This window comes from Bos indicus, chromosome 5 (assembly GCF_029378745.1).
Source record: "Bos indicus isolate NIAB-ARS_2022 breed Sahiwal x Tharparkar chromosome 5, NIAB-ARS_B.indTharparkar_mat_pri_1.0, whole genome shotgun sequence".
Lineage (NCBI taxonomy): Eukaryota > Metazoa > Chordata > Mammalia > Artiodactyla > Bovidae > Bos > Bos indicus.
Genome location: NC_091764.1, coordinates 8663889 through 8690207, shown reverse-complemented (window position 1 = coordinate 8690207; position 26319 = coordinate 8663889). Strand labels below are relative to the sequence as shown.

The window sequence follows — 26319 nt, the reverse complement described above, 5'->3', positions numbered from 1 at the left end:
AAATTTAAAAACACTAGAGCCTTGTGGACACGGGGAAAAGAAGAGGGTGAGACAAATGGAGAGAGTAGCACTGACATATATATATACACACTACCATACGTAAAACACAGAGCTAGCGAGCAGCTGCCGTATAGCATGGGTGGCTTACTTGGCGCTCTCTGATTACCTAGAGGGGTGGGCTGGTGGGTGGGAGGGGGGATCAAGAGCGAAGGGATATATGTATACAGATAGCTGATTCACATGTGTACACAGAAACTAACACAATCTTGTAAAGCAACTGTACTCCAATTAAAAAAAAAAAAAGAAAAGAAAGCAACTTTCCCCCTATTTCTTCCAACATAGCCTGTTCCATAGCATTGCTCCGGAGAGGAGAAATAGCATGTGCTGCCACAGAAGGCACCCAAAGGAATTACCTCCTGCGGGGAATTATCTCTAAGCAATTCACACTTTGTTTTGCTAACAAGACTCCTTGTTAGGATACTGGAGTGCCATTCTTCTCTGGCAGTGTTCCCCCACCTTTTAGAATTATTGAAAAGCTAACTGAGTCTATTTTGATTTGTGAATCTCTTTGTAAGCAACAGCAGCTGCAACCGTGCTAATAAAAAGGAAAGGCATGGCTATTTACCTTAGGAAGGACACTGAAACACTGCACATACAAAAGCATTTGAGTTGTGGAGGAGGTCTATCAAATATTTTCATAGTTCCCTTCCTTCCCTGCTTCTTTTGTCCTTTTCTCCTCCCTCCTTTCTTTTCAATCCTTTTTCCCCCTATTCTTTCCTTCTCTTTTTATTCTATTTTTTAATACACTTTTTATCGCATTTATATATTCTCAGAAACAGAACAACCTATCTTATATTTGAGATTTTTAAATAATGATTTTAGAATATGAAATCTCATAAGTAGCAGAGCTCATTCACAAATGTGGACACACACAGGGAGGCTTTAAGTTATCAGCTGCATCTTGTAGCTCCGATTAAGAATGGAGGTTCTGCTGATTCCAGTGGCTCTGATACTTATCAGACCATTCTGCTCTCTTTACGGTTAGAGTTTCAGTTCTCTGGAGAAAGCTAACATGGAAACACTGTTATTTGAGGATTCACATTTCCTACTACAAGTTAAATGAATGCACAATCCCCTACAGCTTTCCTTATATTCTGAATAGCATTTTATAGTTCCTCTGCCGTTATTAAGGAGTCCTCTTTGCCAACTGATGGGCCAGAATCGTTCTGTCTTACATCCATGTTGGAAAATCTTTTGGGGGTTTCCTGGGTTTGTGAAAACCTTAGTTGTTGGTTTCAAGGAAAAGAAGATGCATAAGAGAACATAATTCCTTGAGTGGCTTCTGAGCTCCATTTTGCCTGGCTGAGACAGACAAGGGAAGGCTGACTTCAGCTCAGGCTGTTCCCATTATATTTAACAAATATTAATTGAAAGGCTACTGTGGACAATTTGTTTTTGTTGGCCAGGGAGGTCTTGTGATAAAAAAAAAAAATGGGACAAGATACTTTCTTGCCTCTGAAAGAACTGGAGAGACAGATGAGAATATAAACTATTATGACAAATAGGTTAAGTGCCACAGTGGAGATTTAGGGTATGGTAGGCATTGATAAATGACTCTTCCCATCCTCAAGGATAATTCTAAGATCTCATTTGGAAAAATATAGAAAACACTTCTGTGTGTTTATGCACATTGATGAGGGTGTCCGTCACGTGGGGTGAGGGGATGGAATAATAGAGTCCAGATCTATATTGCTCTCTGCAATGATTTATTAGTTTACCCAACTGTAGCTTTTCACAATTGCATCTTCTTTCCAACAATGATTCCAAATGGCTTTTCTCACCAGAAAGCATTAAAAATCTCTCTCCCATGGCTACAAATCCCAGAAAGTATCTGATTTCTCAGAGCACAGTCCCTGGAGTCACTTTCTAAATGTTGGTGAGAATACATGAGTTAGTAATATATACCCATTTTGGAAGCCAAATAGCAAAGATTAAAAAACATCTGTCTTTGGGCCTATGAGCCTACAAGCAAGCGGTAGACTTCCAGCAGCGTCTGGGGCAGGAACAGTGTGTAACACAGATTTAAAAACAAAAGATTCAACTAGAATCATTTAGCTCAGTCACATAGTTTAAAAGGATATTACCAACTCCCATCAGAACCTACTTTACAATGTGTTACATAAAACCATGTGTTGTAAACCTAAGACACTTTTGATGGAAATTCTTTCTCTTAGAAGCAATTTTCTAAACGCTTATTCATGTCAGGCAGGGTGCAAGAGAGTGAGTGCTCATTGGCAAGCAGACAAACAGCTTCCTCTGGTGCCCGCCACACCTCAGCCCACAGAGCTTGCAGGCTAATGAAAGAGAGAGATGACAAAAACATACACACAGAGTATGTATGATACACACTTTAAATGTAATACATTTCAAAAAGGTAAAGATGCTAGGAGAGTGAGAGGAGGGGGGATTCACCCAGAATTGGTGTCCTTGCAGAAATGGCATTCAGGAATTAGCTGGATTTGCAGGTAGGGTGGAGTCAAGGGGTAGATTCCAGGCAGAATAATACAAGCTCAAGTTGTGATGCAGAGCGGAGCTTCATGTGTTTGAGAAACAAGGACGATAGAAAAGGTCAGTGCGGTTGTAATGTAGTGAGTATGGCGAGGCACGGAGGGTGTCAAGCCTGGAGGCAGGCGTGGGGCAGCCTCTGCCCACGATGTGAAGAGCCATGGAAGCCACTGAGGCATCAAACCCCTTTAGCTACTCTTTGGATAACAGACTGAGTTGGGGGTATTTATTACTATTAAAGTGTTTTTTCTTTTACCTATTCTAAGGAGTGAAATTTATTGTATTGATTTAAAAATTAATTTTCTGACTTGCTGATGTTCAATAGGTCTAGGTAGATTTGCACTCTTAACTTCTGATTAATGTATTTTTCTTCCTAGTACTTATCATTACATACATGCTTGTCTGTTTCTTCCTCTCACCACCACCACCTCTTCAAAAATCTGTAAGAAATAGTTTCTTTTTTTTTTTCAGTTTGGTTCACTGTTGCCTAGAATATAATTTGGCTACCCCTCTATTTAGCAGTAGCTCAACAAATACATGCTGAATCTACAAATGAATAGATAATTTACAAAACTGTCTCCCAGTGCTAGCAATCATTTACTATTATTTTTATCCCGAAGTTACTTTCTTGTGAGGTCAACTTTGCATGGTAAAGTGGAGTCTATTAGACTAATAACATTGCTCCTGGTGATTCATCATTAAAAACAGTATTTATAAATATAAAAACAGCTCGTACAATTCAGTAACAAAACAAACAAACAATCCAATCGAAAGCTGGGCAGAATACCCAAGAAAACATAAAGATGTGCCAGCAGACACATGAAAAGATACTCAACTTTGCTAAGTATCAGAGAAATGCAAATCAAAACTACAATGAGGTATCTTCCGAAGCCAGTCAGCATGACCATTATCAAAAAGTCTACAAATAACAAATGCTGGAGAGGATTTGTAGAAAAGGGGCTCCTCCTACATGGCTGGTAGGAACATCAACTGGTGCAGCCAATACAAAAAGCAATATGGAGTTTCCTTAAAAAAGCTAGAGTTGCCATATGATGTGGCAATACACTGGGCATATATCTGGAGAAAGCGCTAATGTGAAAAGGTGCCGGCACCCCAGTGTTCATGGCAGCACTACTTATAATGGCCAGGAAAACAAGGAAGCAACCTAAAGGTCCATCAGCAAATGAATGGATACAGACGTGGTATATGGATATACAATGGACTACTATACAGTTGTAAAAATAAGGAACTTATACCATTTGCAGCAACATGGATACCTAGAGATTACTATGCTAAGTGAAGACAAAAAGAGAAAGACAAATATTATGCGGTATCTCTTATATATGAACCATAAAATATGATATGAATGAACTTATTTAAAAACTAAAAATAGACTCAGACACAGAAAATGAATTTACAGTTACCAAAGAGGGTGCAGAAGGGATAAATTAAGAGTTTTGGATTAGCAGGTACAAAGTACTATACATAAAACAGATTACAACAAGGTCCTACTGTATAGCACAGGGAACTATATTCATTATTCTGTAATAAACCATAATGGAAAAGAATATGAAAAAATATATTAATATATGTGTGTGTGTATATATATATACACACACATACACACACACACACACACACTGAATCACCTTGCTATACACAAGAAACTAACACCACATGGTAAGTCAACTATATTTCAATTTAAAGAAGAGTATAATTGTAGCTTATGGGAAACATATAAGTAAACCAATTTGGCAAATTAAATGAATAAAAAAGATAAGGATGAGTAAGTTAACTTGAAAGCAAAATGCATTTTATCTTAATGCACTTCTTTTAGACATTTGGTTCAATCATTTTAAGATTAGACACAATTATTTTTCAGCAAATTCTCTTGATATTTTCACAAAATTCTAAATCCTTTTAGTTATTATCAATTTAGAGATAAATAAAGATAAAAGACTCTCTGGGGCTATTTATTTGACGGGAACTTATTGGGACTTCCCTCAGAGCTCAGTTGGAAAAGAATCCACCTGCATTGCAGGAGACCCCGGTTCGATTCCTGGGTTGGGAAGATCCCACCCACTCCAGTGTTCTTAGGCTTCCCTGTGGTTCAGCTGCTAAAGAATCTGCCTGCAGTGCGGGAGACCTGGGTTCAATTCCAGTATTCTGGCATGGAGAATTCCATGGACTATATAGTCCGTGGGGTCACAAAGAGTCGGACACGGCTGAAGAATTTCACTTTCACTTTAGAGGAATTTAACAAATATATCTACTTTAAATTACATAATATTAAAAGGTTATATTTTTATGATACAGATGAATTCATAAAAGCTTATAGACAAAAAATCTAATAAATTATGAATTTTAATAGACATCTCCCACAGAGTGAGATGTTTAATTTATCAATTACTGTCTTCTGTGGAACACATGTACTATAAATTTCACCAGGTTAGATACAAACTGTTTTAATATATTAAATAGCTTATATAATCTAAAGGAATGTGCTTAAGCTAAAGTTTTTCAAGAAAAACTGCCTAAGGTTGTTTGGTTATGAGCCCCTTAATTTTTACTTATGTATGCTGATTTTTTATAGTGTAATTTAAAAAGGTTAATTTGAGTACTGCTTTAATATGGAAAATTAATGTTACAGCAGTCAGTGTAAGTTAAATGGCTCAGTGAATCTAGGTAAAGAAAATATAAATGACTAGTTTATGATGCATTACTTCAGATTTTTTACTTTGTATATAAATAGATCATAGACAATATACAGCAGAATTACCCAAGACACAAAAATGTAAAGAATGATTACATTTGAATGTCCTTATGCCAAGATGCCCTGCAAGATAATTACATGGAAAAATCTTGTTTGCGACGTGCAAAGGCAAAACATAGGGGAGAAGGGAGAAGGGAGAGGTAGGCTCTTAACTGCACCAAATTTTTTCCCTGTTAAAGAAATAACAAGACAAAATGTTTGCGAATTATATTAAAAACATAGAATTCAAAAGGACTTAAGGAATTATCTAGCCCTTGATTTCGTTACCTGTTGGACTGCAAACCCCTAAAATATTACATAAAATTATAGGTATTTATGTATTTGTGCATTTTCACCAGATTCTCTAAAGGAGTCAGTGATAAAATGTTGATAAAATGTTTAGAAATAGAGATTCACCTGCCCAAGTTCTCATGGCCTATTGGTCGCTTAGTAGAAGCTGTAACTTGTGTCTTTTGATTCTCAGTCCAGTGAATAAAAGTGCCTTTTTCATTATCGACATATTTCCTTGCTATAAAACATAGTCCAAGTCAAACCAACATAGCAATTTTCTTCTAAGTATAGAATGTTAACGTAGCATAAAATACTTAGAAAAACAAGTTTTTTCTTTATTATTAGAATTAAAATTTATTTGGATTTTTTTAGAAGCAAAAAAAAAAAAAAAAAGCCAAGGGAGAATTTCTTTACCATGTTGATCAATATAGGATAAAAGCTAAAAAGAATTTTATATAATATTTCTGTGTAAGTTGATCAGAATAATGGAGTTTGAAAGCGCTGGCCCTCTTGTTTGATTTAATCCACAAAACAATGCATCTGCTTTCATCTTTTTCTTTTGAAAATTTCATCATAGACTACACTGTGAATTTTAACTACCTGTTTTTGTTCAATTGATTGTCTTCAGTTTCTCTACTCCTTTGTTAGTGAGGACAAATAAATATATTTCTTTTTTCCTTTTGCAAATGAATGTTTCTTTTTTTCTTTTGTAAATGTATTTTCAAGTTTGATTTTAAATTATTCAAAAGAGATTTGGACCTCTTCATAAGATAAATTTGGTTAGGGAAAGAATCTAGTCTAGAGATTTGCTAAAACTACCATAGTCCACATCATCTATACTTTTATGCCATGAACTATTGTTGGCCATGGTTAGTGGTATACTAATTACTAGACAACAAACTAACAACACCAGCAACACTCGACTACTGTGGTAATTTGGGTGAACTCTGACCTGAAGTACCATTTTGTAAAAGATACTGGGAGAACAGATTTATATAGAGAGCATATATATTTATTTTATATATATATAATAAATGTATTATATGAGACTCAGTTCAGTTCAGTTCAGTTGCTCAGTTGTGTCCGACTCTTTGTGACCCCATGAATTGCAGCACGCCAGGCCTCCCTGTCCATCACCAACTCCCAGAGTTCACCCAAACTCATGTCCATCCAGTCAGTGATGCCATCCAGCCATCTCATCCTCTGTCATCCCCTTCTCCTCCTGCTCCCAATCCCTCCCAGCATCAGAGTCTTTTCCAATGAGTCAACTCTTCGCATGAGGTGGCCAAAGTACTGGAGTTTCAGCTTTAGCATCACTCCTTCCAAAGAACACCCAGGACTGATCTTCTTTAGGATGGACTGGTTGGATCTTCTTGCAGTCCAAGCGACTCTCAAGAGTCTTCTCCAACACCATAGTTCAAAAGCGTCAATTCTTCAGCGCTCAGCTTTCTTCAAAGTCCAACTCTCACATCCATACATGACCACTGGAAAAACTATAGCCTTGACTAGATGGACCTTTGTTGGCAAAGTAATGTCTCTGCTTTTTAATATGCCGTCTAGCCTGGTCATAACTTTCCTGCCAAGGAGCAAGAGTCTTTTAATTTCATGGCTGCAATCACCATCTGCAGTGATTTTGGAGCCCCCAAAAATAAAGTCTGACACTGTTTCCACTGTTTCCCCATCTATTTCCCATGAGGTGATGGGACCAGATGCCATGATCTTTGTTTTCTGAATGTTGAGCTTTAAGACAACTTTTTCACTCTCCTCTTTCCGTTTCATCAAGAGGCTTTTTAATTACTCTTCACTTTCTGCCATAAAGGTGGTGTCATCTGCATATCTGAGGTTATTGATATTTCTCCCAGCAATCTTGATTCCAGCTTGTGCTTCTTCCAGCCCACTAAAGACATGTAATTAATTTTATGGCATTGATTCAGTCACAGCCTCAATTTATCACAATAACTTTAAGCATATTACCATCATTCTTAGGTTGAATAAGCCAAGAAATTAACATTTTATTCTGCACAGCTCAAGTTCTAGCAGACTTTCTTCCATGTATGAGTAGAGCAGGGAAAGAGAATGAGAAAGAATAAGAAAGAGAGAATTCATAGGCAAGGTTACAAATCTAGAGACAAAATGTTAGACTCAGCACAACACCAATATGTTCTTAGATGTTCTTTAGTTGCCTGTTTCAAAAGGGTACTCTTTCAATAAAATATTCAAAGAAGCATAATAAAAGTGTGTGCTATTAAACACGTTTGAACTTTTAAATAGTCTGAAATAATATTTGTATTGTTACAATTATTTATAACTATTTTATGTATCTCACATCTGACAGGCACATTTTGGGGCTACCCTGATACTTTAAGAATCCACCTGCAATGCAGGAGACCCCAGTTCAATTCCTGGGTTGGGAAGATCCCCCGGAGAAAGCAATAGGCTACCTACTCCAGTGTTCTTGTGTTTCCCTTGTGGCTCAGCTGGTAAGGAATCCGCCTGCAATGTGGGAGACCTGGGTTTGATCCCTGGGTTGGGAAGATCCCCTGGAGAAGGGAAAGGCTACCCACTCCAGTATTCTGGCCTGGAGAATTCCATGGACTGTATAGTCCATGGGGGTCCCAAAGAGTCTGACACGACTGAGAGACTTACAATTTCACTATTTTACTATAAATCCAATTTAAGGAAAAATGATAAAATTGAAATAAAAAAACAAATCCTGTATGAAAAAAGGTTTTTTTGAGTTATATTTACAGTAAAGGGCTGAATTGAACTCTCACAGTCTTATTTTTTGGTTGACATTGGGTTCTAATTTTAGAACTTTCTAGTTATAATTCTCAATTCCTTTATCTAAAAGAAAAACATGTGTAATAAATAACAATTCTCCAGTATTGCTATTGTGAGGGCTGGATAATTTAATTCACTTGAAATGTTAGCACTTAATAAGTCTTGTTGGGTTGATGCAGATGACACCACCCTTATGGCAGAAAGTGAAGAGGAACTAAAAAGCTTCTTGATGAAATGGAAAGAGGAGAGTGAAAAAGTTGGCTTAAAGCTCAACATTCAGAAAACAAAGATCATGGTATCTGGTCCCATCACTTCATGGCAAATAGATGGGGAAACAGTGGAAACAATGTCAGATCAGACTTTATTTTTTGGGCTCCAAAACCACTGCAGATGGTGACTGTAGCCATGAAATTAAAAGACGCTTATTCCTTGGAAGGAAAGTTATGACCAACCTAGATAGCTTATTGAAAAGCAGAGACATTACTTTGCCAACAAAGGTCCATTTAGTCAAGGCTATGGTTTTCCAGTGGTCACGTATGGATGTGAGAAATGGACTGTGAAGAAAGCTGAGCACTGAAGAATTGATGCTTTTGAACTGTGTTGTTGGAGAAGACTCTTGAGAGTCCCTTGGACTGCAAGGAGATCCAATCAGTCCATCCTAAAGGAGATCAGTCCTGGGTGTTCTTTGGAAGGAGTGATGCTAAAGCTGAAACTCCAGTACTTTGGGCACCTAATGCAAAGAGTTGACTCATTGGAAAAGACTCTGATGCTGGGAGGGATTGGGGGCAGGAGGAGAAAGGGATGACATAGGATGAGATGGCTGGATGGCATCACCGAATTGATGGACATGAGTTTGGGTGAACTCTGGGAGTCAGTGATGAACAGGGAGGCCTGGCGTGCTGCGATTCACGGGGTCTCAAAGAGTCGGACACGACTGAGTGACTGAACTGAACTGAATGTTACCATTACTGCCATTATTACCCTTTTTAACAAGAAGTTAACACAATTTCAAATTTAAAAACACTACAGCCTATAGGTTCCCATTCTTGAATTCTAAAAGAACATACAATTATGGTATAATGGAATGCATGTCACTCTATTGATTGCTAATCAGTTTTTTATGCATATAATGTATTTCTTTATCTGGCCTCTAAGTCTCTTCAGGGCAAGAACTGTCTTATTAATTCATTTTTTCTTTTTCTCTTGTTGTCAATCTCTTCTTTCTTCTCTCCTTTATATCAATATATTTATAGAGCACCTACTTTGTGCTAGACACTTCTGTAGGTCTGAATTTACAGGGGCAAGTAAGGCAGATCAGCTCTCTGTGTTCATGTTGCCTAGGTTCTTGAAAAATTCAATTAATACTCTGTTACTATTGTATTAGCTAAATTCTATATCAGTGCAAATGTTGGAGCTCCAAGTAAAAAACTTAAGACATGAACAAATATATACATAGTAAACATTTTAGAAAATCTATTTAAAATTTAAGAAATTGTAAAAGATGCAAACATTCATTAAAAGGCAACAAAAATCATGAAAAATTAACTACAATAATGAAGGTTCTGTATTATTTTCCAGTAAACATGTTCAAAATTTTCATGTAAACAAGAACTAAATGAACCAGGTTATAATTGAGTCACAATAAAAACTTTTATAATTTACAAAGGAGGCTTTCTACTTTGATAAGAGTCTATAAATAAACAAATGGAGTAAATTGTAAAAAAAAAAATATGGTGTAATTTATAGAATACGTTTATTTTGAGCACAGTACTCAGTCCCAGATTTTTGGATAACACTGTCAACTGTCAGAAGAATCCATATATGAGAAAACCTATACTTAAGAAAGTACAATGTAATTGGATAAGAAAGCCTCTCTTGAAATAGCTTGTTCATGTAATAGGAATCACGAAGGTTTGAACCTAAACTTCATAAATTATCTATCCTTTTTTAAAAATGATGAATGTTTCTATGATTATTTAGGCAATAAAAAATAATATAAGTAGACAAAAATGGTATCAACTTTGAACAGTTAAATAAACTTTTGCTGCTGCTGCTTAGTCACTTGTGTCCATCTCTGTGACCCCATTGACTGTAGCCCACCAGGCTCCTCTGTTCATGAGATTTCCCAGGCAAGAATATTGGAGTGGGTTGACATTTCGTTCTCCAGGGGATCTTTCCAACCCAGGACCTGAGCCCACATCTCCTGGTTGGCAGGTGGATTCTTTACCACTGAAAAGCCCAGAATTTATCAGTTTCTTAAATCAGATATAAAATAAAATAATTTACAAAATTTTATAAATTTTAAACCAAGTCTAATTAATGACTGAACTATTATTTGTAATAAACAGATGAAATTTTAGGGCTTTAACCAAAAAATTCAAGGCACTTTAATTATTTTCTTATTTTTTAAAATATGCACATACAAATCAGTGAAATATGTTTACTTTGGAAACTCTTAGAACTTTAAGCATTGCAAATTAAGACAATGTACAAAATCATCTAAACCTACTACATTAGAATACATCTATCTCAATCTAAAGCACTATACTCAAGATAGTGTCTTGGACAAAGAGAGAAACAATCTGTCTCTCTTTGTAGAAATCCTGGATAATACAGTTATCTGGTGATGTCACTGGTCTGCAAACCTTAGGTTTCTAGTGTATTGTTGAAGGCTGGTGGTAGTATATCATTTGTCTAGTTCTATCTCATGAAAATGATAATACTATACTATTATAGCCATCTCCCACCTCATTTCTTCCCTTTCAGCAGTTTTCACATCACGGTCAAATCAAAGTTCTGGAATAGGTCAAGACACTTCCTCCAATATTCACGTGATGTATTCCTATTCCAGTTTTTGACCACGGCCCATAAGCCTTGGCTGGCCTCACCTCCCTTCCTCATCTCTGTCTTCTCCAGCTCAACAGACCATGTTCCTACCTAGGGCCGTTGCTGTTGCTCTTCTGCCACTAATGACCTTCCCTAGATATTTGCATGGCTCAGTTCCTCAGTTCATTCTAGTCCTTGATCAAGTGTCAGGAAGTCTTCCATTGCCACTGTACCCACTCCCCCTGTGTACGTTCTTTATAAGTTCAAGACCTGATATGATAGACTTTGGTTTATTTGTCCACTTGTTTATTTTGTCTCCCTCTTGCTACCACACATGAAGGCAGACATTTCTGTCTTATTCATGCCCACAGTACCAGCATGTGGAGAGTATCTGGCCTATATGAGCACTCAATAAATATTTCTTGAATGAATTGGTTCTTCGTGTTTCAGCTTAGATATTTTGTCTGCTAAAATATTACTCAATCCCATTGGCATGGCTTCCTTAATCTAGGTTAGATGTCCTGTCTAATTGAGTCTGTTGTGCTCTATGCCTGACACAGATTGGGCAAGTACTCAGTTATCTCTTAGGTACAGTGAAGATTCTTTTCGATCTATTTACTTTTCTGAATTCAGAGTAAATTAAGAAATGATATAAGATATTCTTTTCCAAATACATGGAACACTTAGAGATTCACAGATGAAATCTGCAATGAAATGGCATAGCATATAAATCCTCTTGAATTAATTTGACGCTGTTTCCTTGGGTATGGCCGTAAAATGTTCCTGCTGTATATTTCAGAGATTCCAAAATTTATTTGGGGGGAGGTAGAAGTAAGAACTATAGATCCTTAGGAGAATCTCATAAATCTTCACATAAAAATTCACACAATATATTGTTCATGCTTTTAAGAGTTCAAAGTCAACCTGAAGCTCTAAATAGACTCCTACTCTTTTGACCTTGGGTTAATAATCTTTGTTCTTTCCTTCTGTTATTTTTGTTTTTGACCAGTTTATAAACAAGTTCATTTTTCTTCACACTAAGCCAAAATATTAATTCCACATCAACTATCCTTTTAGCCTTTACTCACTTTTCTCTTCATCATTTTCATAGTGAAGCAAAGTCGCTCAGTTGTGTCTGACTCTTTGTGACCCCATGAACGGTAGCCTACCAGGTTCATTCATGGGGTTTTCCAGGAAAGAGTACTGGAGTGGTTTGCCATTTCCTTCTCCAGAAGACCTTCCCCACCCAAGGATTGAACCAGGGTCTCCTGCGTTGTAGGCAAACGCTTTATCGTCTGAGCCACCAGGGAAGTCCAAGTGAAAAAGTCATAGTGAACTTTTCTGCATTTAATTCCATGTATCTATTCAGTTCAGGAATCTGGCTTCCTCATTCATTATATCAAAGCCATCATGCATCTCATGGATGTCAAACCGAACACCTAATTCTCAGTCTTCAGTGGTCTAAGCAGCATTCTACTATTTGAAACTGTGGTGCTGTGTCAATGCCCATACTTTTTGGTTTCTGTGGTTTTGAGTTTTATTGTAGCTTCTTTTTCTGCTTCCTCCTCACTATATTCTAGACCCAAATTTCCTCTAGATGGCTAGCTACTTATATATATCCTACTGGTACATTAAACCCACAAACCTCAAATGAAACAATGCAATTTCCCTTATATCTTTTTTCTTATTTTGTGTTCCCTGGCTTAGTATCTGATAAGAAAACTGAAATTCATCTTTGACTCAACTTAACTTCCAGTCCCATATCTGATTAAATGTCACAGATTATTGATTCTTTCCCTGAAATGTCCCTGATATTCTTTCCCTTCTATTCTTTCAGGCCACCAACTAATCCACCTCTTATCATGTTACTGCCTATATATGCTTTAGCTTCATAACTGATGTCTTCTCTTTAATATCCTGCCACTTCATTCCAAGCTCCATAGTGCCCTGACCTCTAACCTTGCTCTTTTTACAATATTAGAGTACTTTGTGTTGCTATTAAAAGACATACTTTTTTCTTCTAAATACCTCAGTTGATTGCATACAAGTCTGCTTTTACCATCAGGTTATGAATTCCTCAAGGGGAAAAATTATATTCTAACCTCTCTTATACCCTCCACAGTGACTCTTTGGGCTTCCCTGGTGGCACCAGTGGTAAAGAACCCACCTGTCAAAGCAGGAGATGCAGGAGACACAGCTTCCATCCCTGGATTGGGAAGATCTCCTGGAGTTGGAAATGGCAACCCATTCCAATATTCTTGCCTGGAAAATTCCATGGACAGAGAAGCCTGGTGGGGCTACAGTCTGTGGGGCCGCAAAGTTAGACACGACTGAGCACATTGCGATCCTTTGACCACAGTATGAACCTAATAAATATTTGATGAATTGAGCATAAGATATGTGAGAAAAAATAATTCAGAAAATATGTCATCACTGTGACAGGCTGGCCAAGATGCCCTTCTTCTCTACTTTAAAACCAGAAAATAAAACTACATCATTGTCCCTCATAGTTTATGCTCAAATATAAGCTAATATCTTACCATCCTTGGTATTTAATTTTTGAACAAGGAATTGTTTAAAAGATATACTGGAAAATTTAAAGAGAGTAGAAGCATATATTGACTTAGTAGTCATATGTAATCAGAAGTCAATGATTATTTCACTAAAAGTTCTCACAATAGTTATTAGCAAAACAAGGATTTTATGAATATTAACTTTTTGAGTGTTTTATATGTATAAAAATAACATAGGAGTAGTAAGTACTTTCTTCAATATGCTATCCAAAATATATAATATGGGATTAATTCATATACTTCAATTTTTGAACCATACCTCTGAATTCTGTCTAAGGTTCTGTAAATAAACATATGACTTACCTTGTCAGTACTTTTACTCTGACTTATCTGAAGCTAGTGATATGACAGAATGTTTGACATATATGCTGTGAAAAGCTAAAAATGTGGTGTAAGATGAAACTACTCTAGATTGGTAGGTAAAATAAATAGGCAAAATGGTGCATTAGAAAGATTGCAGGTCCTTAGAATCAGACAGGCTTGGGATTAAACTATGATTTTAACATACGCCAGCTCAGGAATCTTAAGAGAATTATTCAAATTCTTGAGTCTTCTCTTTTAAGCCATGATAATGGTACCAGCCTTAGAGTTATGAAGATAGAATGAGGAGAAATGACCAATGAATGATTAAGGTTTTTAAATACTTCCTATTCAGAAAGGATGGGCCCCCTTCTCACTTCCTGTCTTCTAACAGAACATAAAAAAGATACAGTCAAAATGCTAACTCTGATTAATTAACTAGGTTTCATTACATTCACTTATTAAAGAATATGTTTGGATGTTCTACTGGGTTCCAGAAAACATGGTCTATTTGGCAACGACTCTTACAAAAGGTGCCTGACGAGCAGCCTCAGTTCAGCTGTCAGGTCCAGGACTCACGCTGTGGGATTCCTGCCAGCTGGCTGACCCGTGTCCCACCCATGAGGGCGCTCAGGAAGTTGTTTCCTATAAAACGTAACTGAAGTAACGTTCAGTTTACCGGATAACCCTTTTAAAGATGTTAAGTGTTATGGGGACTAGAGGTAGGCTTGAGGGGAAAGCATGTACTCATTTTGGATTGAAATATCTTGTATTTGAAATACCAGGTCAACCAGACACAGAAATCTAGTAGGAAGCCAAGAGAGAAGATTAGAGACTACACTCCCCAGTACAGCAGAGGTCAGGTTCTGTTTCCTTTACTCAGGGGTACGTCTCCCTGCTCATGCTATCTGCTCAATCAGTAATAACAATGGCAACAACAATGACTCTAATAGAACCCTTATTATGAGCCAGATTATATTCCAAAGAATTTTACCGATACTTAATTATCACAACCATATGATGGAATATGAAAAACTCAGGCACACAAAAACTAAGTAATTTGCACATCTAACCAGTAAGGTAGACTGACCTCTAACCAGTAATTTAGATTGACAAAAAGAAGTTGACATTTACACCCAAGCATTTTCTCTTTAAAAATCTACACTCTAATTATCCTCTCTAGCTTGCAAAAGTAAGGAATAAAAAACAAACCAGGGAGCTTAAAATAGTCATACAATACTTAATTTCTATTTTTCAAGAAGTAATTCAGACAACAAACATTCTTTTTCAAGATATGTGAAACTTAACAGAGAGAAATAAAAATGAATAATGAAATCTTGAGAGATTTAAAATTATGAACAATGTTTTATAGTTGAGAAGTAAGATTAGGAATATTTTCTCATCTCTAATTGGGTCTCACTTCTCTTTTATTTAGTGCACATAAAATAGGTCAATTTTCTCCATAACATATCAGAATTTATTGGTATTCTACTAGTTAATAGAAAAGTATTATTACTCATATCAACATTTTAGAATTGTACAGGATTCTAAATTCTTCACACTCATTTGGTCTCAACAAAATTGTTACATAGAGAATAAAGCTCCGAAGTTATATACTTATTTTTTCTACCCTAGGAATGGAAGAAAATTCATCAGCTTCTGCAGTCCAAACACTTTTTCTTTCAAAGTAATTGTACTCACAGTTCCTCATCTTAACCAACCAAAGCTGCTATGACAGGGGACTTGGGCAATTAGAGAGTAATATTGCGAGGTTTCCATGTATCTTTTTTTCTCCTCTTAAGATTTTTGTTTTTTACCTTATTATCTCTGTCTGGCTACACTTTCACAATATCTTCCTTAGATCACAAATTGTAAAGCAGTTTTAATATCACATAGAGCATATTCACTAATACAGTTGTTACCATTCAATACAGATTTAATACATGAAGTCAATCATTCCATTTTTTGGTGAACTTTGTCTTTACCTCAAAATCTTCCAAAACTTTAGAGAGAGAATATATTACTCCTTCTCCTTTTATTATTGTATTAACTCTAAATCGGAAAAGAACATAGTTGCAGATAAAGGACTTTTTTCTCTACTAACACAATAAGAAATGTTTCAAAAATTCAGATACATGAATGTGAATCCAAAGAAGGGAATCTTTAAATTGAGTTTGAACTTTATTCTAACATAAAATTACATAAAGGGAAAACTAATGAAAAAATTTTCAAATTATCTTTTATTAGAGAGCTTCTGAGAAGAAGCTCTGTAACATCCCATTAACCATTCACTTTTTCATTCATGCTACATATATTGTGGAGCAATTATGTGCCAGGCACTGTGTTGAGATCAAAATTATAGTTAAAACTTAGTGGAGCAAGGTCTGCAGAGAAAAGGGTTCCAGGGAGTTGGCTCAGCATATGCAGAGTTTCTAATGTCCACAGAAAGCACAGTGTGAGTGGGGAGCCATAAAACTGGGAAGATAAGGAGGATCCAGACCCCGGAGGTCTTTATAGGTCATAGCAAGGACACTGAATTTTTTTTCTTAAAGTTTATAAAATCATCAAAGAGCTCTAAGTGGGATAGGAGGGGCACTAACCTAATCAGAGCTGAATTTTCAAAATGCCACTTCAGCTGTGGTGTGGTGAATACATTTCAGGAAAAGAATAATAGAAGAGTTAAGTTACACAGTTATTTATTCCCAAAACTTATTCAATAAATTCACTGTTCCTATAAACCAATTCTCTTAAAAAGCTTGAATGACAGCTTGTTTTCAGAAAATCCTGTATAGATGAGGGCTGAGAACACAGCAGGCCAACTCCCTGCTTCCTTGCCCTGAACAGATTCACAGATGCCATTTTCCCATCACCTTACAAAGCTGACATGCTTGGTTGATATAATACTATGTAATATTATATATATTTATAATATTTATAAATATATTTATAATATTATAAAGTTTATAATAAGTTATAAATTTTGAGCTAATTTTTTAATAATGTGATTCAGTTTATATTGATCATTTATAGGCTACCTAGGATAAATTCGGAGAAGGCGATGGCACCCCACTCCAGTACTCTTGCCTGGAAAATCCCATGGATGGAGGAGCCTGGTGGGCTGCGGTCCATGGGGTTGATAGGAGTCGGACACAACTGAGTGACTTTACTTTCACTTTTCGCTTTCATGCATTGGAGAAGGAAATGGCAACCCACCCCAGTGTTCTTGCCTGGAGAGTCCCGGGGACGGCGGAGCCGGGTAGGCTGCTATCTCTGGGGTGGCACAGAGTCGGACACGACTGAAGTGACTTAGCAGCAGTATATTTTAAAGTAATCAGCCTCCAATTAAAATAAATAAATTTATATTTAAAAAAATAAAATGCTTTAAATACTGGCCAAAAATAATAATAATAATAATAAAGCCAACAAAAAAGGAGAAAAATCCTATAAAAGAATCCCAAACACAACCTTTTTATCTCAAAACACTTCTGTTATAGTAGATTGCTTTTGTCATAGTTTAGTGGCTAAATTGTGCCTGACTCTCCTGTGACCCCATGAACTGTAACACTCCAGGCTCCTCTGTCCATGGGATTTCCCAGGCAAGAATACTGGAGTGGTTGTCATTTCTTTCTCCAGGGGATCTTCTTGACCCAGGAATCAAACCTGCGTCTCTTGCCTTGGAAGTGAATTCTTTACCACTGAGCCACCCAGGGAAGCTCTTATCATAGATTATGTGACATTAAAAAAACACTACAATATCACATTTGGCCTCTGATTAGATCTGACTAACTTACGAGTCAAAAGGTTTTACTATGAATTTGCTAAAGTACAGCATCAGGTATGTAGTAAATGATTATGTTCACTTACCAAAAGATGAAACATCAAGCAGAAAAAAAGGGATGCAGTAGTCAACAGTTACTCCAGTTCAATTCTACAGCTTCCATCTTCTGGAAGGACGATCATTTTATCTGGTGTTAAGTGTCCTTTTGTCTAAGTAGTTCTCAAGTTGCCATTAGTAATGTGTGAGAACTGCTCATCAGTCAAGTAATGCCTACAACCACTTTCTCATTTCTCTTATATGACATACTGCTTGTGATTCAGAGAACAAGCAGACTGCTACAGGAGACAGGGTTGCAAAGATAATAACACCACTTAGGAAGACAAAGGGGATATAATCACTTCAACGAAAGATATGAAGGCAGTCAACTGGGTCAACATGAACTGCTCATAAAAATGTTGAATCACTAGAATTTAAGAGAGTAACAACTGCTTAAAGCTTGAAATAGCAAACTTAAGATAACAAAACAAGAACTAAATAGAGCACAAAATGGACCTTTGAGTATAGAAATACACACTTCGGAGAGGTAGAATGAAAAGATAAGTTTCTTTAAGGAAAACTATATAATTAATGGATTACAGATCCATTCTGGGCTATTAAAAACAGAGTTCAGTTAGTTTTATAGAGCTCTCTTCTCCACTGTCTGTTCCTTTGCCAGGATATAGGCACAGACCATAAACTAAAAGCAAGTTTTGCAGTTCAAGTATAAGCTGATGTTTTTAGTTCTACAGATAAAACCATGGCATTCCCTTTAAAATTTTTAGCTACCTTAACATTTTCTGTTGAAATTCTTCAAAAATGATCTTCACTCCTATTCACATCTGTCAGAAGCCATCCTTACCCCCACCCCGATGTACGCAGAAATCATTTTTGTGTCCCCTAGAACATTCCATGAACCTCCCTTAATGTGACACTAATGTACTGCTTTGCTCCAGCATCTTTACTTGCTGGTTTTTTTTTTTTTTTTTTTTCAACAGATTGTGCTGTCCCAGGCAGGGAGTACATTAAGACATCTGTCCCTCACACCTGCTTTATCAAGGGATTCCATTAGTTGCTAAAGGAACTTCTTTGAGATGAAGAACTAGGTGAGAAAAACTGAGTCAGAAAGGTGTTTCTATTTTCCAGTTACATATAGTTACCTATTCACTCAAGAAATGAGCAGATCACTGTATTGCCAGTTTCTCTATATATTTAAATTAGAGCAGAAAAGGTGAGGATTCCTAAAATTTATGCCATTACTTAAAATGCTTGTTAAGAGAAAATCTGGAAATGCTAATGGTTAGAGAGAACTCTCAATGAGTGGAGTCAAACAGGGTAAAAACATAAACATAAACATAAATGTTCTCTTTTACCTTCTTTTACTTTCTTCCATGACATGCAAAACTCCCAACAAAGCATGAGTAGTAAAGTTGCCTTTTTTGTTGTTTCTTTACTAAGATGTTAGGCCATACAGTATACATAAGGGTCAAAAATTATATAAATTACTCTGAAATTATGTGCCATTTTTATTTAAAAAATGTTAAAAAAAAACCTCTGGAAAACAGTTCTTTCCAACTTGAGCTTTATATGGTTTTTCAAAATCACCAGTAGCTTTTCTTTGTTTCTTGAATCCTGTAGTTCAGACTCATTAGAACTGCTTTCTTCAGAAATGGGAACGCTTCATGTGGCCTCCCTGCTCGCAGCATAACAGGCAAATGCACTTACAGTTCCAAAGTTCTCAAAAGCATTTCAAACTGGTATCTCACTTTTCCACTGAGTTCCTCTATAGCTTACGGAGCTGGCATCGTGACTGTGGTTTTATTCGTTTCCAATAGGGTAGAACTCAGCAGTATTCCGTGATGGGTGCACATTTTCTTAAGAAGCTCTGACACCTGTTGTTCTGTGATAAGAACTAGAACCTTATTGATTGTTTCTTTTTTATGGGCCTCTTGTAAGAATTCATCCATCAGAGTTACTGCATATATTAAGCTCTCTTTTGTGTTCATATGGAAAAGTCTAATGGAATACACTCTCATTTACATTTTAGGGTAGCATAAGCAACCTGTTTGTACTAACAGATGGGTACAGAAGGATTAAAGGATGTTTGAAGCATATTACAATCAGTATTTTTATGTGAGGAAGCTTTTTGGTTATAATTACTCTTAAATAGGATTATAATTTTCATAATTCTAAGCACACATCTTAAAATGTTGTATTTGTAGTTCTATGCAATTTTATTGCAAATACATCCATAACATATATTTAACAAGAAAATCTTTCTTCCAGTTGATTCAGTGTTTTGGAACACTATTTAAGCTCCACACAATAGAGTTTATACTAGTTAATATATACAGTTTTATGTCAGTTTGTGAAACAAATTGAATAATTTGCTGAAAAGTGAGAGACTAAATTTAAAATTAACATATTATAAGAATATTTTCATATAAAATAATTTCATATTATATACAACAGACTCTTTGTCCTATAAACGTTCTTCTCAAATGATATTAAATGGATTTTAAATGTTTTCACACTAGCAAAATGATATCAAAGCATAGGGCACTTTCCTTTACTTAGATTATAGCTGCTAGTAATAAAACGCAATCACTAGAAAGAATAATATATGTTATTTTGAATGACGTTTGTTAAGTGCCTGAATTTGCCTGGTAGGGGCGAGGTACGAATTCCAACACCGGAATGAAGAAACAAACAAAAAATACAAACCAAAACCAAACAAAAACATAGCCAGAAAGTGATCAACAAACTTCTGCTATATCTGGAAACTAATTTAAATAGAGAAATTTGAAGTATCTATTGATTTCTGGGTTTCTAAGCAACAGCTCTTACATGCAATGTTCTTGTTATAGTTTGGAACTATCTGGGCCATAGAAGCATAATCCATTTATTAAAGGGTACTTGGAGAAGGGAGATAAAACTTTAACTTTCTCACAAGGAAAGATGAGAAGTACTCTCAAAAATGGCTTTTCTTTTCCTTAAAAATTACACCTTGAACAGAATTAGAAGAGGCTATGATCTCAAATGAAACTATGTAGGATTTAGGGGATAAGGGGAAATTGAGGGAAATGAAATTGCTAAATTGTTTCTATTGATGTTTGAAAATTGTCGGAATGCTAGAATGTAAATATAAATGCAGGTTGACTAAATTGACTTTAAAATTTTAAATGATTTCCTAACTAAATAGTATGGTATAATGGTTACTTCTTTACCACATTTTGTGAGATTTTCATAATTATTTGGGAAGGATTTTTTGAAACTACCTTACAAGATTAAGATTTTCAGTGTTTTATTATTTTATTCAATGTATATAGGACTTAATTGAGTCAAAGGAAAAATGTAGTGTGTTTGGGCAAGCTCAGAGTATTTTGACTTCCAAAGAAAAGCAAAGAATATAGACTTTTCATGTCAAAAAACACAGGATCAAATTCTGGTCTCTACCCACCTACTGGCTGTTAACCATAAACAAATGACTTAACTTTTCTGAGTCCATTTAGATGCAAAATACAATTAATAAAATCAACCTCCTAGACTTTTATAAGTATTAACCTCAGTGCTTGAATATAGTAACTGCTTCAACAGTCATATTAACCACTTGTGGGCCAATGTTGCTAATACACAGCTCTCCACACTAGTTGCCAAATTCCATAAATCTGAGCCATGTTAAGTGATGAGTGTTGTCTATTACTATACAACTCTTTGATAGTACCTTGATTCCTAGGATTCCCACCACTTTGTCTTTAATGCATGTCTTAATAGCAATTTTATTAGGCCTGAAGATTAAGCACAGTAAAGTAGAAATACATTTAAATGGACTAACACTTTTTCATTCATTATGATTTGTTCATCTAACCACCATTCACTTAGAGCCTGTTCTGTGCCTGGCACTGTGCTAGGTACCAAAGTGAAAAGTCGCTCATTCGTGTTGGGCTCTTTGGGATGCCATGGACTATACAGTCCATGGCATTCTCCAGGCCAGAATACTGGAGTGGGTAGTCTATCTCTTCTCCAGATGATCTTCCCAACCCAGGGATGGAACCCAGGTCTTCTGCATTGCAGGCGGATTCTTTACCAGTTGAGCCACAAGGGAAGCCTGCTAATATGAGGAGAAGCTATGAAGAGAAATCTGCTGCCCAGCAGGCAAGTAACATCCACAGAGCAAGGACAGTTTGATTAAAGAAGTATAAGAGGTTACACAGTACAAAATAGATTTACTATTAATACTAGAGCAATTATATCAAATGTTGTGTAATCAGTGGTCATCAAGGCTGGCTATCAAGCTTACTTAAACTGGTAATTACAACTTAGCAAAAAAAAATTACTCAAGAAGTGGTTATCCTTTTACCATAATGGACTTTATGTCCCGAACAACAAAATCTTTTAAAGTGTCTGTCATTAAGAGACATGACAAACAAAAATCCCTGCAATGTTCTTAGTAAACTGTGATGCTAAGACAGTATTTTATCCATGAAAGTCCAAAGGGAACTCACCATAACAGGCAAATTTTTATTCCAATGATAATCTGTATCTTTAGAGTTCTAGAATTATTCTTTACTGATTAATTTATCAACTATATAGGAGGTCAAATCTCAATAAAAGAGTCATCTTGGAATAAACTTCTAATAAAACACGAAGCCTAAACATAAATGTCCTTGCCAATGATTAATTTTGCTAGGAAACACTTTTTTCCTCCCATTTCTAATGAGTATTTTCAATTTTAAATCATTGCCACCATTGTTTCAAGTATTCAGGATACATCCTTTAAAAACAAAAAAATGTAAATTTTCCTTGCTGAGAAAAGGAGGGAATAGAATATTAACTTACTTCATCCTCAAGGCAATTTAATAATGTAAATGCTATTACCTCCATTTTACAGATAAGGAAACTGAGGTCCAGGTAGATTAAACAAATAGCCTGTCACAGAAGAAAACAGGTGGAGGACCCAGGATTCCAACCCAAGCGGTATGCCTCCAGAATCTCTGTGCACTTTACATTAATGCTTGTGTTAAGTTGTTCCAGCTATTTCTCATAAAGTTATTTCACATTTATTAATCATACCCAGACATACAAACAAAACCAGTCACTCTAACAATGTTAGTGCTTCACAGTTAACCAGGTACTTCCTCCCACACCATATTCTCACTCAGGAAAAATAAAACCTAAGTTCAAACAGTTAAAGCAACTTCACTTTATCAAAATTTCTCATATTTATGAGTTTCCATTCTGAAATACTTTGTCATGCCACCCTGTTCTACACTGATCAATTCACTGATTTTTTAGCCAAAGAAAAATATTAATCTTAATATACATTTGATCTTTAAATTTTGAAAGACACAAGAAAATGCGATTGATCTGCTAGATAACCATGGAACAAAAAGACGTATTTCAGTGTTTCTCCTCCCTGCTCCACTGCATTCTTTATCTATACACACACGCACACACACACACACACACACACACACACACATAATGTCTGGGCGGAAAATAGAATGCATGGTCCCATAAAACTTTTTAAGATATGGTTGAAGGAAGATTGTTTTCTTCCTGGTCATTATAAAGGTGTAGTTCATTGACACCAGACTACTAATGATACAAATAAACACATACATAACCAATAAGCATTTATTTCTCCCTGAGGACCAAACAGTGCTACCTCACTCAAGATATACTGACAAAACTGGGATGCTGGGCTTGGAAAGTTAAATAAGCAACACTTTTCTCCTCTTGTGAATTTTGATCATGCTAATCATTCAGACACTACTTTAATATATGTTGTAGAGCATCTAGGCAACTCCTAAAATTATTGGCACTCCTAAATTATTGTTCAACACTTGGAAAAGTGTGCTTTTCCCTCAAAGTATTTGAAAATACTTTAGAAACTATTTAACTGTCATTTTATGTTGAAGCAGTATTTAAAGATAACAAGAAATACTACCTTTTTTATAGGAGAAAGGGTTTTTAAAAACTAGAAATGTGAAATTATACAATTGAAAAGAAAATCTCAAAAGGCATATGAATTCAGTGCCTGCATTCACACAGCTTTCCCATCTTCAAGGTGCAGATAAAGATTTTAATTAGGTCCCTTGAAAACTGTTTTTAACGCTAAAATAAAAATTCCATCATTACTTTCTTTTCACATAGTACTCAGGATACCATGCCTAAAATTAGGATTTAAATTCATGATTACATTGCAATAAAAGATTAGATAAATATAACGCAGGCCATACTGCATTCATTTAAGTGCATTTTAGCAAATAGGTTTTTAACATTAAGCATTCATTATTATACACATAGAGATGGGTTGTATATTTTATTTTCCCTCACTTGCTAATATTTTATAAAATCCCAAATGAAAAAAATACATATCTAAAGTTATTTATAATAACAAACATGCCATTACTGAAAAAATGCTCTAGGGTAATTATTGTATACATATCAAACTGACTGAATTCAATATTAAGAAGATATTTACATATATTCTCTCTCTCTTTTTTTTTCTTTTTTTTCTCTCTCTCTTTTAAAGCATCTTTTCCATGTCTATACTTACCATAACAAAAGATGAAGAGAATACATGTGAGATTATTTTAATCATTATCTACTAGTCATTTTGATAATATTTAGTTATCCTCAAATATAAAACTAATGTTAATAAATAAGCAAAATAAAAAATTCATTTATCAAATGCATGTTCATTCAACTTGCATTGCACAAATAATCTAAGTTACTGTTAGATTTAATTCTGAAGCCGTGATTTGCAGGAGTCTTGTTTTCATGGTCAAGGTGACTTCTGGATACACTGAGCGAATCCTTACACAGAACTGCACCAAAGAGAAAACAACATGTGTCAACCCTGTGGGTGGAGGTGACACACAATTTAAAATGTCTAATTACACGTTTCACCTTAGCTAAACACCCTGAAAGATGACATGATCTAATTGCAGATTAATGCATTATTTCTCTAAGGCTACAAATGAAGCAGCTAGAGGAAATCTCACACTGATTCCCTAAGTAGTCCAAGACTTATATTAAATGTCTTTGCTTGCCATATAAATATGAATAATCCTCCTGCATAGCACTGACTCCAAATAAAACTAAAATATTACTGGGCATTGAAATATCACTAAGGATTGTTTTTGAAAATTGAATAGGTAAAAATAATCCCAGGCTAGGTACCCAAAGCAAACCAGGCTAGACCTAATGAAAAATCAGATACATTGTCTTCACTCTTTCTGCTTCCTCCTTCATATTCCCTACTTCTTTCTCTTGCTCTCCATTCCTTACTTTCTCATTTTCTTGAATTTTTAATGAAATATTTTTTTAAAAAAACTTTTTTTTCTTCTGGCAATGCCTATTTGGATTTTTTTTAACTTCATACTGTGGTATGAATTTTCAAATTTCATCAAAATTTGTGCTTGCTGGATGCCTAAATTCTTTGAGACATTGCTTCTGGTGGATTATACAATTTGCCTAACTTCTCAATATAATACCTCAATTCTCTTTAAACTGGGAATGACTCTGATTTGCTTTGTTTTTAATAGTTTGCTTATGAGAGAAAAAACTTACCTCAGAATGCAGAATGTGATTCAATAAATCTATAGTCTCTCCTCTGAGAAAACCACAAATGTTGGTCTCTTTTCTTGATGGAGAAAGGAGTGTATTACCCTGAGCAATTTCCTACAACAATGGCCATTTTAAGGGACCAGAATCTACACAGTTTTCATTATGTCATTGATTGATTTTTACCCTGCAATGAAAATGAATATAAGGAAATACAGGAGTAGAATGTTGTGGGGCTAAAACCTGTATAAAAACAAACGTACAAATCAAAAACTATAGTCTAGGAATATTCCAGAATTGCCAGTAAACTAATAATGACAACAGTGCTTTTTGGTATAACTACTATACAGTATTCATCTGAATCGAGCATGAGTCATGGCATTCTGACAATCCATGCCGAATTTGAAACACATTGGAACTATAATTTATAGTACAATAGAACCTAAGTCGCAGGCACATGTAGTCCAGCCTCTTTAAATATTCTATAAATAATAGCTCAGAGAGGCACAACTGACAATGAGCAGAGGCTGGATGATGAATCATCAAGTAGTTTAAGTAAAACCCTGCCTTGATTAAACGCTTTGTTTTTAAACCACCTGCATCAGTGTCTGTTGTAGCGGGACAGATCAAATTGTTCTCGGGCTTTTTTCAAAAAAAAGCAGACAGGCTTACAAATGACAAGTTTTATCATATTATGAAACTGATGCCAAACTGAAATGCTGAGCCTGGTGTAACTGCAATTATCTGTGTTTGGGCCCAGGGTGGAGTGCCAGGCAATGCCAAATACAGGGCTGATGTACATGATCAAGCTTGTATGGCTTTGGCTTGTTGACTTGTAATTGCAT

The 26319-nt window shown here is 35.7% G+C and overlaps 1 protein-coding gene across 3 annotated transcripts in view; it reads right to left on the bottom strand.

Moving 5' to 3' along the window:
* Positions 1-26319, bottom strand: part of SYT1 (synaptotagmin 1) — a 611214-nt gene that overhangs the window by 492232 nt on the left and 92663 nt on the right. The window lies entirely within an intron of this gene.